This window comes from Mus caroli, chromosome 1 (genome assembly GCF_900094665.2).
Source record: "Mus caroli chromosome 1, CAROLI_EIJ_v1.1, whole genome shotgun sequence".
NCBI lineage: Eukaryota > Metazoa > Chordata > Mammalia > Rodentia > Muridae > Mus > Mus caroli.
The window spans coordinates 27,464,623-27,479,710 of NC_034570.1; the positions used below are offsets into that span (position 1 = coordinate 27,464,623).

A 15,088-nucleotide genomic window follows, 5' to 3' on the forward strand; every position below is an offset into this window, starting at 1 on the left:
GAGTTACAGAAGGAAAAAAATCAGAAGTTAATTACAATTAACACAGTGAATGTTTTTATAAAGCAAATGGCAGCAGCCGAGGTTCAGGCACCCTGCTTTGTTCAACAAGATGAACAGCAGGATGTGACTAGGATAGACAGCAGGATGTGATAATGCAATGAAAGAAACCTGGCCATCATGTGTAACTGGTTGATATGACAGTTCTAATTTATTTCATTATAATAACCTGATTGTCCTTGGAGACATACGAGCTAGTCTGGCTCTCATGTATTATATACAAGGCTCACATAAGTTTGGAAACTTATATAAGTTTATGGAAGTTATATAAGTTATATGCAAATTTATATAAGATATAAACTCAGAACATTTCTCATGCCATTAAGACTCACCCACTGTCCCATGGAAGAAGTTGTAGGATGTTCCCTTGGATTATTAGAGGGAGGAAGGGTCAGGCTGTTTGGGGGAGCTTTACAGCTTTATATACCTGCCGCCCTTCTGCAGAAAAGCAAGGACAGTACTCACCAGGATGAAGACATGTCAGTGGACACAACCAGATGGAAACAAGAGAAAAGTTAGTCCCTGAAGCCCCAAGACAAACCAAAACCACAAAATAAAAAAGGGAAAACAGTTCCTTGAGTCATACAGGAACTCATGACCTAAAATACCTAAATTCCATAGTCTGGATTATTTTTTTTCTACCTGAAATGACAGAGTAGTATGAAATCAAACATAAATCATATTATGAAAACATTTTATTTATATATACATATATTTATATATAAACATGTAAGATACACACACATATACATGTATATATACATATATATGTGTGTGTGTGTATATATATATATATATATATATATATATATATATATATATATCAGATATGCTTGCTAGATTATTTACCAACTCTTCAAATAATTGGAAGTAAATGCAGAGGGATTCTCTGGAGATGGGGTGTGGAAATTCTCCTAGTTTTGAATGGCAACCTTTCAGGAAGTGTTTTTTAACAGGATGCTTCTCCCATGAGCAGTAGAAATCTAAGCTGGGTTCCACTGCCAACATCCTATCTACTGTCAAGGACTCAAGTCAATTTTGGCCCCTAAATATCTGAACATTCTTCTGTCTGACGCCACCTAATGCAAGTGGTGAAATGCTCATGGCATACTTTGAGTCAATCCTTGTGCATTCTATTTACATATGTTCTGAAGATCTTCATGGACTTCTTCATAAAATGAGGTTTCCATTGGCACACTGATAATCCCATGATGAGTGAGAACTCACTAAAACAACAAATTTGAGCTCTTAACAAAGTATTTTAAATAAAAACAGTATTAGTAATTTAAAAAGTCTTGTGCCCACTAATGTTTTACAACCTTGGCTTAAATAGAATCAATCTGCTAGCATTTGAGAATCTTTCCAGTAATTTCAAGTCTTTATTTTAGTATTTAGGTAGTTTTACCTTCGGTTTATTAATGTAACCAAAGCCATTCAGCTTGATAACAAATGATTTGTTAACCACTTTTAAATTAAGTTTACATTAAATCACATGTAAATGCTCTTTTTTAATTCAATGAAAGAAATTAATGTTTCCAATATACATTTTTTAAATACTGTATTTCTTTGGTTGTTCATTTAAAATCGCCTGGGCTAGTGATTTCAAAACCACAGACACCCTTGGAAAGACACCCTTCATAGCATTCTTTATGAGTTCATGCAACATAAACATATTCAGAGTTTGGTTCTGTTTGGTTATAAGGGGAATACAGTGAATAAGAATTTTGAGTGGGAAAAATATTTCAAATTCTGATGCGATGATACCTGTTGCTAAAAGTGTTGTTTGCCACTCCTGCTAGCTCTTTGGGAAGGCTTATTTCTTATTATAGAAAAACTTAAGTAAATGTGTGGGAACATGCAATTGTATGGCAATTTAAAATTAATTACACATAGATTTATAACTTGTATAAAGGTAGAACATTAAGTATAATAGCAGTAAGCACGATGCAATTTTGTTTTGGGTACACATGCCAAACACAAAACCAGAAATTTATATAAACACTAATATTAAACACCTGTAATTTTTACAAAAAAAAAAATGGAGCAAAGAAAGTAGCCCCATTCTATTGAGAAGACATTAATTTCATACTGCTAATTAGAAACATTTTAAAACATGGGAATATGGGGGGGGAAGCTTTCTGCCCCACAAGTTTTTATTTTTACTTTTTTTGTTTGAGAATTTATACTATTAACAATTACATGGAAAGGAGTAGGAGAAATTGTTCAGTGGTTAAGAATATTTGCTGCTATTACCAAGGATCTGAGTTTGGATTCAGGTGCCCAATGTGGGAGCAGGGTCTGTACAACCTCTGCTAACTCCAGCTCCAAGGGATCTGGTGCCCTTTTCTGGCCCCCGTGGAAGCCTGTGCATCTGAGGCATTCACTTGCATGCACACACACACACACACACACACACATACACACACTTCTATACAGTAAAAAAATTGTATATAGTTATAACTTAGAAGAAACTTGGAAACCTCAAATTTCTATTTACCTAATTTCTATTATGTAGCAATAAAATGAATACATTTTTAACACATGGGAGTGTTTTCTTTTACTTTGAAATGCATTTTTACTTTGATATTTTCCCAAACTTAATTATTCTTCTAAAATTTCTTACTCCATCCCTGAAAGATGCAGAAGAAAGCATCACACGATAGTCACCAAGCATGACTATAGCCTTTTGTAGAGCAAATGCTTCCATTTATAGTCTACTTTCCCTTTGACATTATGAGAAAATTCTCCCATGATAAAATGAGCACAAAAGTCACTGCAGGGTTTTTGTTCCTCAGTCACAGACCGGAACTCCATTAAAGAGTGAGGATCAGTTTCAAAACAGAAATGATTTTATGAGCCAAACAATCATATTTTATGTGCATGAATGAAGGAAGGAACTAACCCTTCAAGAATACATTTTTTTTAATCCCTGCTGCCAGGGTAATATTTCTCTGATGATTTTGGTGTCCAGATGAGTAGCTGAGTTAACAAACAGTGGTGTCATTGGCTGACTGGCACTCATCTTCTTCATCTAGCTTGGAGATGAATTTCCTGGCTCCTTATGCAGAATATATAAATTGGCTCTTGAAAGATTGTTTACCGTGGGAGAGAAAAGGTCACTATACTTAGTATGCATTTTATATCTGGGTCTTCTGTACTTGGTAAAGAGAGGAACTGGGAGAAAATGAAATGCCTGATTCATGCACACTTACATCTTATGAGGTTTCGGTTTACATTTACAGAGAGGGGGAAGGGAGGGAAGGGAAGGGCAGGGGAGGGGAGGAGGGGAAAAGAAGAGAGAGGAGAAGAGGAGAGGGAAGAGGGGAGGGTAGTAGAGGAGAGGAAAGTATAGAGGAAGGGAAAAGAGGAGAGAGAGAAAAAGAGCAAACATTCTCTTAAACTTTATTAATCAATTACATATCAATAATATCTTATGTTTCTGATTCACTCTGTCTCCCACTTCACAGTAGTATATGGGATATGATGAAATGTTCATTTAGTTGTAAGAGAGACTTGTAGACAAATGGCTTCTTTGCTCATAATCTTTCTTGAGAGAGATTCCTCACTAGATGCAAGTTTCCTGCCATCTTCATGTCTCTTACAAATGAGGATAGGCACCCTTCCCTCCCTCACTCTGTGTCCCTCACATAGGAACACTTCATTTCCTATAATGTAACCACACAGCCTGCCTGCATGACAGTATGGTGTTCATATTCTCTATGGCTATGAGGACACTCCCTTCACAATGTCTCCTATCATCTCCTTAGTAACACGGGTCATAATAAGAGGAGAAGAAAGAAGCTCAAGTTCTCTTCTTTGGAATAAGGTTCATTAGATTATTTGCCAACTTTCATTTTAGTTTTCTATGTAAATTTATTCTAACCACAACATAGAAACCTAAAGTTTTACATATTAATGAGGTACCCTATAATGAATCAATATGTGTTCCATTGTGCAATGCTTAAATCAGAGTAAACACATGTGTCTGCTCAAATACCTTGTCTTGTGGTTTAAAACATGAAAATCCATTTTGCCAGCTTTTAGAAATACATACAAGCTTTGCCACTGACTGTAGTTACTCTCCTGAACAGTAAGACCCAAGCTTCTTGCTCCTATCTAAGTATAATGGTGTGTGTTCGTTACTTTCCCCAACTCTTTCTTAGCTCTATTCAACTCTCGGCTTCTATGAGATCAACATTTTTACATTCTACATATGATTTTCTATGCCTGTCTTATTTCACTTAACACTTAATAATTTCTAATTCTATGCATGTTGTTTCAAATGACAGGACTTCTTACCTTTTTATGGCTGAATAGTATTCTGCTATGCATATGGACTACATTTCCTTTTTCTGTTCATCAGTTGATGGCCATTTTGGTATTCCCATGTCTGGACTACTGGGAATAGAGATACAGTGAACATAGGAATACAGGTATTTCTTCTTATACCCATTTTGTTTCCTTTGGCTCTGCCTACTAGTAGGATTGCTGAACTGTATCATAATTTCACTCTTAGTCTGGGATTGACTTTAATACTTTTCCATATGGCTGTATAAATTTGCATTCCATCAAAAGGACTCAAGAGTTATTTTGCGTAATAATCATTCTTGGATTATTTCTTGGTAATAGCCTATCAGGAATTTCATTTGCATTTTCCTAATGAGATAGTGATAGTGAGATTTGTCACACATCTGCCAGATATATGAGCAATATTTATTTAAGATTTTGTTTAGTTTCTAAGTTATGTCTGGGGGGGGGGGGTGTGGGTGTATGTGGATATGTCCGTGTGAGTGCAGATATGGAAGCCTGAGGCATCATATCTCCCTGGAACTGTAGTCAGAGGTGGTTGTGAGTCACCAGACCTGGTTGCTAAAATTCCATCTTGAGTCCTCTGAAGGAGCAGTTGAGTGATTTTAACTGCTAAACCATCTCTCAAGACCCCCAAGTACAGAAAAATTTAAAAACAAATATATCTACCTTCTAAGAAACTTCTCTTTGATTCTGTAATCATTGATAACCTCTTAGTATAAAATGAATAATTAGCTATTAACTATTTGTCTAATCTTTTCATTTCTAGTAGCTACTAAAAACCATTGTCCCTGACTAGATTTGATAGTGAATGGGTACTTTTTAGAAGGGTTCCGTTTTGTTTTACGTTGCTTTTAATCATCTAAGTCTCATGATTGCTAAAAATCATGTGACAAAGCTGATGAGCAGAATGGCTGACATAAGATCTAAGTGTGTACTCCTACTTCCTAGAGATAATCTTTGGATTTTAACCTTCTTTACCTACATTACTTTTTTCTATTCCTTTGAAGTCATTTGTCATAAGTAAGTTACTAATAGATAAATATAGTCAACATCCCAGAGGGGTGGATTTGGTGTTTCTGTTTTGTGGCAGCAGTTCCTGTTTAGCACAGGCTGGTTGCCTGACACATACTTAGAGTACTGTTTTGCACCAAAGCAACAGGTTTAAATACATGGGACCTAAATTTTCAGACATGAGCTGACTTTCAGTTTGGGAGGGACTGTCATGTCTGCTCTCGACCAGCAAGAACGACACGACCACCAGTTCTTCTAACAGCAGTTTATTCAGCAAGCTTCAGTCTTCATCTTTCTCCCTCCATCTTTCTCCCCCGAACCCTGGGCCTCTCACTCTTACATACTCTCAGTCCCCATCCACTCACAGAAGGCCATGTCACCTCACCAGGCACGCGGCTTCAGCCAATCAGGGCAGCAGGGGCATGTCTCCACCAAATATGAACCTGTTTACACCACCAGCATCTTGGTGCACCTGCGCAGCTCTCACGATGATCGTGGCTTATTTTCAGGTGTATGAGGAAGTCAGGTGCAAGTCATAAGACTTAGCTGCAGTCCCGGGTGCCATCTTGGGACTGCTGCCATACCCATTCCTCACAAGGGACAAAGTAATCTAAAGCCCAGTTGCTGAGGTTAGTGTGTAAGGATGAAAGTTGTATTAACTGTCTGGGGAACAAGGAATGAACTAGAAGGTAAACAAAATTATTTTAACTTTCTCAGCTGCATTTTTGTCACAAGTCAAATAGTCATAATAACAGCCCTAGTTCCTACAGTTATAAGGTGAATTAAGAAAATTCAGGTAAATTATTTCCTCCCATATTTACTTAGTAGGCTCCCAAATTGGTTCTTTCTCATTACAACAAAGTCTAAGTGTAAAGCATCTTCATACTGTGTTTCAGGCAGGCAAATAAAAATTCATTCTATAAGAAAGGCTTAGAATACAGATTAATTTACTGCTAGAAATATTTAATATACTATTATTAATATTATTATTTTAATAATATTAATATTCATCTAGTTTATTTCTTGGATCACAGCTGTTTGAAATTGGTTCTAATGCTTTATCTTAACTCGGCTCCCAAAACTGCGTTCCAGACCTGAGAGTCCCTGCCCCCAGATGACTTTGATTGGTAATAAAGAATTGGCATATAGCCAATAACTGGACAGGGACATGGATAATGAACTTTTAGATTGCTCAGGCAAGGGATATAGGGAGAGAGGGAAAAGGAGAGAATCCTCATGACTTGTATGGAGAGAGATCAGATTTAAGAGCTGCAGGAGAGAGACAATCCAACAATGTAGGTGGAAAGGAAATGCAGTCCTATGGTGAGGGGCTGCCCAGAAGATAAGATATAGATTTAGAAGGGGCAGGAAGATAAGATATAGATTTAGAAGGTATTAAGCCAGGAATACCAGAGAGAAGTGTGTGCTAGCCACAAGGAGGTTCAGAAGTGCCCAACCATTGAGCTAGTCCAGGCATATCAAAATCAGCTGGCGCACATGTGTGTGTGTATGTGTGTGTGTGTGTGTGTGTGTGTGTGTGTGTGTGTGTTTCATTTGTTAATCCAGAGAGGTCTTGGGCAGGTGCAGTGTGTGTGCAACCCACTGGGAACCTAAGTGGATTAACTATTCACTGCTAAACACACTAATGAAATGTTTATTTTCATATTTATTCTTTAGTATCATATGTTAAATAAATAATGGGAAATATAAGATATTTACATCCTTAAAAGTTATAAAATGATATATAAACATATATCAATATGTTATACATGCCAAAATAAATGTAATTCCAGGAGTAATTTGGTATAATTGTTACATTAATAATGTAAAGAAAATGGCAGTTAAACTAATGGATCACATAACACATTGTTGTTTCTGTGTATATAAAGAACTTCACTTATTTTATCAATACTTTTATGTATGGCACAGATAGTACCAGTTGAAAGTATTTACTTTTCCACAAAAACCCATAAATTTAAGGTATTATTATACCTGACTCCTGGCTTCCTGTTCCCAGAAAGAACCTACATAAAGCTATGTACGCAGCCTTCTATATACAAGTATGTAATAAATAATCAAGCAACATGAACTTTAATAAAAATGAAAGTGTACTAGGAAATTGTGTGTCTCAAACAATAATCATGATCAGTTCTTACTGAAGACATGCTTTCTTTGTATTGGTGTGACTACATATATTCTTGCAAACTAAGATCCAATTTTCAGCTGTTCTCGCTTACTCTATTCAATAATACACACAACTGAAATGTGCATTACCTTTTATTATGGTTAAGATACTCAAGTGAAAGTAAACACAGAAATAAAGAACAAACAAAATTTGGAGAGAAATGTAATAAGGGTCCATTACAAGTGCAAGAGCAAGAGAAAGAAGAATGGAGTTTCTCCCCCATCTCTAGAGCAAGTGATGTCTCAAGTCTTTATCACATGTATCTTGTCATTAAAGACCATACATATCTGAATTTCTCGTGTTAGCTCCACTGGCCTTATACTCCTGCCCATTAAGAGCTTATATGTAGCTGGAGATCCCAGCACAGGACAATTATTTACCACCATTTTCTTAGATCATTGGGCGCTTTTTTTTTTTTTGTGATATTTTAAGAACTTTAAAACTTTTCTAGGTATACAATATTGAGTAAACAAAAAGGTGCCAGCTTCTTACAGCTTTGATAATTAAACTTAGATTTTATAAAATTAATATGAATGAAATGCTATCATCTAGACCTGCAGAGATAGCACAGTAGCTAATAGCACTGGCTGCTCTTGCAGAGAACTTGAGTTTGTTTCTGAAAACCATCTGTAACTGCCATCTCAAGAGATCCAGTGCCTCTTCAAGCCTCCATGGTCATTGGCAGGCATGCATGGTGTGCAGACATACTTAAGCAAAACATTTACATACACACAAACAATTATTTTAAGAAACAAGTATAGAATCTATGAAGACTGGTTCTATAGTTACCTTACCACATTTTTAATAATACCACTGATATTTTTGAGTGATAGTATCCATCCATTTATGTTTCAGACCCCTAGAACTTGGTAGAGTGCATAGTTACTACAAGCTTTGACTCTAAGAAAGTTTTTAATAAGAATTATTTGCTTATTTAATGCATTTATATTATTTAAAAAGGTTACTTTTCTTTTATTAACATTTTCTTCTCTCAAATATAATATTGCAACATCCTTACCACACTTTCCCCTCCTGTCTCTCCTCCCAAACACTCCCCCTACCTCCATCTTCCCAAGATCCACTCCTTCTCCATTTCCCTTCAGAAAAAGTAAGTCCTGCCAGGGATATCAACCAAACATGGCATATCTAGTTGCAATAAGGATAGATGCCTTCTGGGTTTGGTGACGGTATATGGAATGGATTCCCAGATGGGGCAGTTCTGGATGGTCTTTCCTTCATTCTCTGCTCCACACTTTGTCTCTGTATCTTCTTCCATGGGTATTTTGTTCCCCCTTCTAAGAAGGACTGACATATCCATACTTGTGAATTGTATCTTGGGTATTCTGAGCTTCTGGGCTAATATCCACTTATCAATGTGTGTATACCATGAGTGTTCTTTTGTGATTGGGTAACCTCACTCAGGATGATATTTTCTAGTTCCATCCATTTGCCTAAGAATTTCATGAACTCAATGTTTTTAATGGCTGAGTAGTATTCCATTATGTAAATTTGCCACATTTTCTGTATCCGTTACTCTGTTGAGGGACATCTGGGTTCTTTCCAGCTTCTGGCTACTATAAATATGACTGCTATAAACATAGTGGAGCATGTGTCCTTATTACATGTTGGAGCATCTTCTGTGTATATGCCCAGGAGTGGTATTGCTGGGTTTTACTATGTCCAATTTTCTGAGGAACCACCATAACGATTTCCAGAGTGGTTGTACCAGCTTGCAATCTCAACAGCAATAGAGAAGTGTTCCTCTTTCTCCACATCCTTGCCAGCATCTGCTGTGACCTGAGATTTTATCTTAGCCATTCTGACAGGTGTGAGGTGGCATCTCAGGGTTGTTTTGATTTGCACTTCCCTGATGATTAAGAACGTTGAATATTTCTTTAAGTACCTCTCAGCCATTTGGTATTCCTCAGTTGAGAATTCTTTGTTTAGCTCTGTACCTCATTTTTCATAGTGTGATTTGGTTCTCTGGAGTCTAATTTCTTGAGTTCTTTGATTATATTATATTAATATCTTTGGATATAATCCCTCTGTTGGATGTAGGGTTGGTAAAATCTATTCCCAATATGTTGGTTGCTATTTTGTCTTGTGAACAGTGTCCTTTGCCTTAAGAAAATTTGTAATTTTATGAGGTCCCATTTGTCATAGTCACCAAACCCAAACACTATTGTGGATGCCCACAAGTGCTTGGTGACAAGAGCCTGATATAGCTGTCTCCTGAGAGGCTCCATCAGTTCCTGACATATTCAGAGGTGGATGCTATCAGCCAACCATTGGACTGAGCACAAGGTCCCCAATGGAGGACCTAGAGAAAAGACTGAAGGAGCTGAAGGAGCTTGTAGCCCCATAGGAGGAATAACCATATGAACCAACCAGTACCTCCAAACCTCCCAACAACTAAACCACCAACCAAAGAGTACACATGGAGGGACCCATGGCTCCAACTGCATATGTAGCAGAGTGTTGCCTTTTTTGGACATCAATGGGAGAAGAGGGCCCTTGGTCCTTATTGAAATGTAAATAAAGAAAATATCTAATAAAAAAAGAATAGATGCCTTCTCTTATATTAAGGATGAATGAGACAACCCTGTAGGAGGTAAAGGATTCCAAAAAGAGTAACATCAAAAAGTCAGAGATAGTCTGTTTCCACTATTAGGAGTCCCACAAGATGACCAAGCTACACAACCATAACATATATTCAGAGGACCTAGACCCATGTAGACTCTCAATTGTCAATTCAATCTCTGTGAGCTCCTGTGTGCCCTGTTTAATTTATTCTGTTTTGTTGTTGTTGTCGTTGTTGTTGTTGTTGGTGGTGGTGGTGGTGGTGGTGGTGGTGGTGTGTGTGTATGTGTGTGTGTGTGTGTGTGTGTGTGTGTGTGATGTCCTGGATGTCTCTGGCTCCTAGAATCCTAAAATGTTATTTTAGAAGGTTAATTTCTATGAAATAAAATCATATGATGAGTTGACTTGGTACCAATTCTCTGGTCTTTAACACTAATGTCTTTGAATACATTGATATTTAAAGGACTCTCAGAATTGGCAGTTTTCTACCAATAACTATATAATTTCAACACGATCACTCCAGGAAACAATAGAAAATGAGGGTCACTTATTAAAGTGTGTTCTCATAAAATTCTACAGCTGAAATATTTTCCGTGGAGGCTGAATTATTTGCTAAGCTGACTACATCCTTAGCTATCACATACTGAAGAGTTCCATCAAAGGTTACATTTCTGTTTAAATATCTCCAAGAAACATTCAGAAATAACAGCCAAACATCACCTTCCTCATTGCAAGAGAAAGTGTCTCCTAGGAAAATATATAGCCTTTAAAATCTAAGCTAGGATACTAATTGAGCCTGATAAAAGGCAGTTATCAAATGAATACAAAATAGATAACTTAGTGCTTTGCCTCTAACTTTTTTATGTCTTATATTTTGTATGTGGTGTCTATGACATGGGCAAATTATCATATTTATTTGTATATAAAATGCTAATGTTTATGTGGCATTACATTTACGTGTATATATTTACAAATGTAGGGCTTAATACTTACAAATACTCCTAAGATAATGCAGAGTGTCTTAGTTGTTGTTTGTGAACAACCTACACATATGGGTAGAGGAAATCTCAACTGAGGAACTGCTTCCATTACAATAGCCTGTGGATAAGATTGTGGGGCATTTACTTGACCATTGGCTAATGTGGAGTGGCCATATCACTATGGACACTACTGCCACTGGTTAATATAAGAAAACAGGCTGATCAAGCCACAGAGAGCAAGCCAGTAAGCAGAATTCCTCTATGGCCTCTGCCTCAGTTCTTGCCTCCAGGTTCCTGACTAAAGTTCCTGCTCTGGCTTCCCACCATGATGGACTATAAACCATAACCTGAAATAAATCCTTTTCCCACCAAGTTGCTTTCTCATGGCATTTATCTCAGCAGAAACAAGCAAAGGCATTTAAAAAGAGCAAATTGTCTCCAATGGAAAACATAGTATATATTTTAAATTGTATTTGAATCATTTATTTATTTGAGGATGAAGGATGATGAATGCAACTCATGCATTTGGAGATAGAGGACAACTTTCAGAGGTCTGTCCTGTCCTTCCACCATGTGAGGCCAGGAGATGGAACACAGGCCATCTGACTTGATAGCAAGCACCTTTACCCACTGGTCTGCAAGACATTTTTTTTTTTTTTAAAAAGAAAAACCAAGACAAAATTAAAAGGTTAATTAAAATTAAAAGACTCATCTGATCTGCATGTTGGGACTTGATGTAAAACATCTTCTAAGATAACTAACCTTGTCATTTTTGTGAATGATTTTTGTGTTTTGCTTGTACACATTTCTGCTGTATTAGTGAGGGCAGATGCCTTGGTAACTTTCCTGTTATGAAATCAAAATATGTAAGAGTTTTGAATTTTCTCAGACTCCAGGAGAAATCTCATTTCTGCATTGGAAATAGGTTCTTGAATTTTTACTCCTTTTTACATAGCTCAGGAGAGCTATATAGCTCAGGGCCTGGTGTTGTAGGACCTCAGACATGGCTGGTTAACATAGAAGTCAGTAAATGTGCTTTTGTGACATTGGCAAATGGTGACAGAGACTCATACATTTGTAATGAGATAGCCCCATGACCTTCTCCACACCTGTAATATAGGGGGAAGACCAGCATAAATGACAGTTTCATTACTTGACCAATGTCCACAGCATATAAAAACATAAGCAAAATGTTTAAGATAGATTTTCTACAGCATATACCCACATAGAAAGATAAAACATTTTATAATGACATTTAGTAAATCTCTAATTAGGCACCATTGCCTTCTCTTCTGGGATTGATTTATTTTTTAGAAATATGATGGTATGTTACACACACACACACACACAAATATATATATATATATATATATATATATATATATATATAATTAGTTATCTGACCACCTTTCTTACACTAGGAAGGTACATTTTTATGTCCCTGAAAAACTCTGAGTGGTGATATGAAGCTGCAAATGCAGTTAATTTAATGGGCTTATCAGGTAATATATATGATTTGTAAGTCATTTTTCAAAAGATTTGCATATATAACTAATATATTTTATTCGATATTTTCTTCATTTACATTTCAAATGCTATCTCCAAAGCCCCCTCTACCCTCCCCTCGTCCTGCTCCCCAACCCACTCACTCCCACTTCCTGGCCCTGGCATTCCCTTGTACTGCTGCATATGATCTTTGCAAGACCAAGGGCCTCTCCTTTCATTGATGGCCAACTAGGCCATCCTCTGCTACATATGCAACTAAAGACACAGCTCTGGGGGGTACTAGATAGTTCATATTCTTGTTCCACCTATAGGGTTGCAGACCATTTTATCTCCTTGGGTACTTTCTCTAGCTCCTTCATTATGGGCCCTGTGTTCCATCCAATAGATGACTATAAGCATCCACTTCTGTATTTGCCAGGCACTGGCATAGCCTCTCAAGAGATAGCTTTCTCAGGGTCCTGTCAGCTAAAGCTTGCTGGCATATGCAATAGTGTCTGGGTTTAGTGATTGTTTACTGGATGGATCCCTGGGTGGTGCAGTCTCTGGATGGTCCTTTCTTCCGTTTCAGCTCTGAACTTTGTCTCTGTAACTTCCTCCATGGGTATTTTGTTCCCCATTCTAAGACGGAACGAAGTATTCACACTTTGGTCTTCCTTCTTGAGTTTCATGTGTTTTGCAAATTGTATCTTGGATATTCTAAGTCTCTGGGCTAATATCCACTTATCAGTGAGTACATATCATGTGAATTCTTTTGTGATTGGGTTACCTCACTCAGGATGATATCCTCCAGATCCATCCATTTGCCTAAGAATTTCATAAATTCATTGNTTTTAATNGCTGAGTAGTANTCCATTGTGTAAATGTACCACATTTTCTGTATCTATTCCTCTGTTGAGGGACATCTGGGTTCTTTCCAGCTTCTGGCTATTATAAATAAGGCTGCTATGAACATAGTGGAATATGTGTCCTTATTACCAGTTGGAAATCTTCTGGGTATATGCCCAGGAGAGGTATTGCTGGGTCCAATACCTCTATGTCCAATTTTCTGAGGAACCTCCAGACTGATTTTCAGAGTGGTTGTACCAGCTTGCAATCGCACCAGCAATGGAGGATGTAGGACTACAGATGACACCAAATTGTAATTGTCCAACTTGACTGACTGGAAGCTCATATGTATACTTATTATTTATCTGTAATTATCTTCAAAATAACTAGGAAAACATAATTTGAAAATAGAAATTTTAGAACCAAGCAGGCCATTAATGTATCAATGTCTATGTATTTTGAGGGAATTACATTAAGTCAAATTATTAAAGTAAAGCAATAAATTATAAAGCTGTGGATGATGATGATAGATACCTATAATCTCAGAAGCCAGAAAATGGGGTAGAATCATTACTTTAGGACCAGGAATGGCTACACTATAAAACTTTGTATCAAAAAAAAAAAAGAATACTTTTATACTTAAAAGTTAAAAACGGAGCTGGAAATATAGATACCTCAGTGGTTAAGAGCAGTGGCTGTTCTTACAGAGGACCTAGGTTCAAGTCTCAGCACCCGTGTCTTAGCTTATATCTGTGTTCTCCTGACACCAACTGCCATTAACTATGCACATGATATACACATATACATGCCCACAAAACATCCATACCTATAAGATAAAAATATTAAGAAGTACCAGTAAGATGGCTCAGTGGTTAAAGGTACTTGCTACCCAATGTGACTATCAGAATTCAATCTTAGCGGTGCACATGGTGGAAGATGAGAACCTTCTCCCACAAGTCATACTCCATACTCACAAAGTGACATCTGCATATGCACACATACAAAATAAAACTGTAATCAAAAGAATTCAAACAAAAACTTGTATTGCCGAGAAAATTGCTTTGTTATACTAGTCAAAGGATTCAAGTCTTCCAAAACTTACATAAATAGATAAGATTCTTACTTCAGACTTAAACTGAACATTATTTGTATAAAATTTCTAATTTCAATACCAGGCATTTACATGACTTCAGCCTTACTTATAAGCCAGAATTCTACTTTAAACATAAAGTTTTGGAAAAAATATTTACTAACCTAATCATAAATAAGTCATTTGCCAAATAGTCCACAAACATTGAGCCATTATTCATACTTTTCAGGTAAAAAGAGTTAACATTACTTACAGGTGTTCCAGGTGTTGTATTTCAAATAGTACACTTACAGTATTACAAGTATACACTTATAATAACAGAATGCTTATAACATAAAACACTTGAACATTTCCCAACAATTTTAGCTACAGTTAGACAATAAATTAAGGCTTGTGTTAGCATAATAAACACAAAGTTTATGCCCAATGTATGTTCTAAAATATCTTTTGCACTTTGTTAATGTACAAAAAAACAACTATAAAATATCTGTGGTAACATTCTGTATTAATTTTTACTGGAGGCAAGACTGAGGATTTATTATG

The 15,088-nt window shown here is 36.7% G+C and overlaps 1 protein-coding gene across 2 annotated transcripts in view; it reads left to right on the plus strand.

Annotated features, from left to right (window-relative positions):
- The window catches only part of Khdrbs2 (KH RNA binding domain containing, signal transduction associated 2), a 465,344-nt gene that overhangs the window by 428,442 nt on the left and 21,814 nt on the right, over positions 1–15,088 (plus strand). The window contains exon 11 of one of the 2 annotated variants that reach the window (XM_029479419.1): positions 4,347–4,365. The exons of the other annotated variant lie outside the window; for it this stretch is intronic. The gene's annotated coding sequence lies outside the window, so the exon portion shown is untranslated. Of the gene's footprint in view, positions 1–4,346; positions 4,366–15,088 lie in introns of those variants that run through there. 2 annotated transcript variants of the gene reach the window in all.